This window comes from Rhagoletis pomonella, unplaced genomic scaffold (assembly GCF_013731165.1).
Source record: "Rhagoletis pomonella isolate Grant_MI unplaced genomic scaffold, Rhpom_1.0 Rhpom_scaffold_00003, whole genome shotgun sequence".
Lineage (NCBI taxonomy): Eukaryota > Metazoa > Arthropoda > Insecta > Diptera > Tephritidae > Rhagoletis > Rhagoletis pomonella.
The window spans coordinates 58,979,466-58,984,374 of NW_023458557.1; positions in this window are offsets into that span (position 1 = coordinate 58,979,466).

A 4,909-nucleotide genomic window follows, 5' to 3' on the forward strand; every position below is an offset into this window, starting at 1 on the left:
AAGATGAAGATGAAGATGAAGATGAAGATGAAGATGAAGATGAAGATTATTATTGTTGGTATGAACGTTTTCTCAGCCACAAATAATTATTAAATTTAGCAGTTTAGCAAAAAAATAAATTAAATCTCGCAAAAAAAGTTTCACTTCTTCCAAGTGTAGATACTACACGCACTGGGTTTTTTTCAACCGATGACTTTTCGAGATATGTATTTGCAAGTTACCGTTATTCAACTTAAAAAATAGTGGTTTCACTTAATCAAGTATATCTTACGAACCAATTGAACAATCATAATATGAGATACGGGAAATGAAAGCAAATGAAATTCTCTAGAAACCGTAAACACATCACTTTTCGATAGCCTTGATAGTTTCTGGGAAATTAGTTAAGTGTACTCAAAGTCACTAGTTAACTGCCGATTCTGAGTTAGCTACGCACTGTGAATTTGGCTATTAGAGTAGAGCTGCCATAATCCTGAACCCATCAACCAGGACACTTATTCCCTATAAATAAAGTTTCTTTGGGCTTGGCGTTGCATTATCTTGAAATATTTTCTGATATTATAAATAATGTAGTTTTGTGGCACAATCCGTAGAGCCGAATGATTGATGGTGATGAACGGCTCAAGTTCAGATTGTTTTTTCTTTATCATAAAAGAACATTTTCTCTTGACGGTGACGACTTGGTAAAATTAGCAAATTCACAAGTCCTACAATGCGCTTCATGATCATTTTTGCCATTTTGTATATGCATAACCACGGTGACCATTCTCTACATTAAAGATAGAGGATTTTAAAACCTTCTTTAGTGATCCTAGAATTATTAGCCCTGAAACAGTATATTTATTTTGCATATATTTTCGATCTTTTGTGAAAGCAGCACATAAATATTCAGTTTTAGCATCATACATTTGTAGAATATTTTCCATAACTTTGTGCTCGGTACTTTTATCCCGCAAAATCTGTTAGTGGTATTCAACGTTTCATTTTCTGACTCGGATTTCGGCCAAGCACAATGCAGTGAATAGCATCCGGAATGAGCTGAATTACAAAGCGTACCTTTTAAGGGTTCCACTTCCCTTCCATCTTTGATCATTTTTACAACATTTTCAAGGTTGCCTTCGTATTTGTAGCTTCTCATGTTGAAAAACCTCTCATACAATCAGCAATAATTTTTTTGGCGTAGTTTCGCCCAATGAATATCTGCTCTCACAAAATTTAAAGTTACTTCCATACCTCGGCTTGACCCGAAAAAAAAACATCAAGCTATGTGTATTTTATTGTTAGTTTTGGAATTCATATACGTAAACAAAGTTTGCAATTTTAGAGTAAAAGTAAGATCAGCTGCGCCACCGCTGCTACCTGTTCAATAGGCTTTCCTCCATACAGAATATTCAACGTGAAAAAACCTTTGAAAAGCTAATACTAGGGCAATTTCTTTTAGAAACATGAACAATAATCATTAACGTCTAATTTTAAATCATATATACTCACAAATTTTCTATGCAAAATTATAACTTCAGAAACCATCTACATATGTGCTGCTCGATTCGAATCACAAGCGTCCAGATTTAAAAATAAAAACCCTGTGGGGAAAATCTCTAGTTCTGAACTGGTGCGCTTCTAGTACATTTAGACCCAGTACTGGTTCGCGATAAATCTCTTTTGCATGCAAGCAACTGGCGAATTTAACATGGCGATGTCCTAGGAAGTGTCAATTGACCCCCGCTGCATCCCTTTTTCGATAGTTGCGAACTAGTCCTAAATTCTATAGTTCCGAACCAGTTCTAAAATCGACAGACGAAAGAAAAAAGTATTATGATATTTCAATCTTTTTGGTTCTTCCGTGTGTGCGGTTTAGATGTTATTTTGGAAGAAATGTGTTTTCAATTTGAAATTAAATTTGTTTAATGATTGTAGGAAATGTACGTTTACATACCTTTAGCTGTAGCTGAGTTTGCAGAGGTGCTCGCTGTTAGATTCCAGACGGTGCCATGATGTTGAAATGTTAACACAAATTTTGGTTTTGTATTACCAAGCTTTGAAAAGGCATCTGCGAAGCACAAAATAGAAGCGTATTTGAACGAAAAAGCCGCCGAATACATATCTATGTAAAGTAAACAAGCCCCCCGCTGCATCCCTTATTCGATAGTTCCGAACTTGTTCTAAATTCAACAAATAAGATCTAGATCGTTCTGCATCCCTTTTTCTATAGTTCCGAACCAGTTCTAAATTCGTCACTTTAGATATAGATTTCTAGTGAAAAAAACTGAAAAAAAGTTTTTTTTTTTAAGTACCACTTTTCGCCGATTTTGGACTGGTGGATATCTAGCTCCTATCGGACTAGTTCCATTTTGGCGATAGAGACCTAGTACGGAACCAGAATTTTGATTCACTAGTCCGCGGTTTCCCTGCAGGGAACTAATAGTTCATAGGGACAAATACGGGACTTGCATAACCTAAAGATAATTTAGGTAGGCTGTCTGAAGTGCAGCCACTCTAAAAGACTTACCCAATAAGGACTGAAAAAAGGGCTTCCCTAGAAAGGGGTGTCCCATTTTCAATTTACCCGAATGTACTTAAGTATATGTTTATACTATTTAGCATTACAAATAGGATTCAATAAGCATGTTAAGTCTCAATAAAATATATTTGATCTGAACATTAAATATTTAATTTCTTTAAAGAAATATGATTTTTATGAACTAAAAAGGCCTTCAGAAGTACGTCCTACAAAAGCTTTTCTGGAAGCTCTTGTTTGAGTAGCTAAAGCAGAAGCCCTTCAATTTGTGCCACTCCGTAAAAAAGAGAGGGGAAAGGAATGACTTTCAGAAGGCCTTTGGGAAGAAATTTTAACTCCCGAAATTATCTACTGCGTAGTATGTGTGACCCCTCAGCCGTGTACCTACTCAGGAACTTGCACTTTTTTGGCATTTGCCTCAAGATAAAAAATTAGATTTTATCCAAATAAGCTAAACAGAAAGAAAGTAAACTCACCAGATATTTTTCAACATGTTAGAAAAAATGTTTTATTATCGATTTTCGACTATTTACTAATAACAGAAAGCTTAAAATTTTTTCAAAGCAAAAATTAGATGGGTGTCGGCATTGACCTTCATTAAAAAACCAGGACAATTTAAGTTGAACTAGGACACCAGGACAATTTGTTTAAATCAGGACAAATGCTGGAAAATCAGGACGTCTGGCAGCCCTATATTAGAGGCATGCGCTGTTACAATTAGAAGCATAGTAATGCAAGTAAATTTATTTAGTTTCTAGCACATATTTAAATATCGTCACCTGAAATGCAAAAAGTCGTAACTTATAAAAAATTCAAAATTCACTTTTTGATAGATATGATGGATTTCATCGAATTACAACTCCCCATATCGTTTTATGAAAAAAAATATTAGTCTCGACTTTTTCCATTTCAGGGTCGATGTTGTTACGTCTTTTTGCATTTCAGGTGACGATATATAAAATTTTATGTATATGTATGTACCTTTGTCTGTCCGTTAACAAACACCTGCAAGTGACGACAATGCGCCTTATTCATTCAATTCTTTCTTCGAATGTTGAGTATGCTTACAAACTTTCGGCTGCTCTTCCAAATGCAAACTAAGTCATAATCCGTTATGCAAATATCTACATACATACATATGTACGACTATCAATCTCTAGTTTGGGCTCATCTTGCATTCAGCTAAGAAAGTCAATTTCCAGTACAATTTCCACCGCAAGTGGCTGTAGTATTTTAGAACTTAATACATTGTGCAATGTAAATTGAATCAATAATATCCAATTATGCGATAACAATAAAAATTGATTTCGTCGTCATTTCCCATTCACTTTGGGTTTAAGCAAATGCTCGAGCACATTAGTTAGACATACACATATGCCACATAATGCATGCAAGAAACGCTCTATGTAGCTGCACAGCTCAACTGCAATGTATGTATATATGTATGTATGTACATTAAGCCGTATCACGACATGGTATGAAATAAAACAAGTAAGAAAGTGTAAGTTTGGGCGGAGCCGAACATTAAATACTCGGCGCAAGTATTAAATAGAGTTTTTTACCTTTCCGAAAACTAACGCTACATGGTAAGCAGGGGTGGTTTTACCTCTATTTCAAACATCTTCGATAGAACGTTCAGTAAAGTCATGAGATAACCTATATAGTCATATGTGGGCGGTATCACGCCCATTTTCCGAAATTCCAAATAATGTTACTTCTTTCCAAGGGATTGTTGTTAGTATCAATTTTGAGTAAATTAGCGTCTATAAATTTCGAAATATCGAAGTTTCAAGCATTTATGAAATTTACCGTTATATGAAAAGTGGCCGTAATTTTGGTCCGATTTCGATAATTTTCAACAAATTTCTTTTATGTGGCAAGCGAAATAATCATGCCGAGTTTGGTACACATTGGATGAACGGTTACCAAAATTCTACCATAAATTTATTTCTTGATAAATAATTGTTGCAAGCATCACTTTTGAATAAATTAGCTTTAATATTTACTGATTTATCGAGTAATTCGTATTTCTCTAAATTACCGTTATATGGGATGTGGGCGTGGTTATTGTCCGATTTTAAAAATTTTGTATTGTAAATATCAATTTTTAGTGAATAAGGTTCAGCAGTTACTAAAATACCGCAGTTTTCGTATTTCTGAATCTGAAAACTACCATTATATGAGAGGTAGGCGTGGTTATTGTCAGATTTTGCCCATTTTCAACACCGCCCGTCCTACGCCCGAAAGAAGTACCTAAACTTACCAAGTTTCGTTAAGATATCTCAATTTTTACTCGAGTTATCGTTGGCGCAGATCGCGGACGGACAGACAGTCACCGCTTAATCGATTTCTCTTTTCATTCTGATCATTTATGTATACATTTGTCTATAT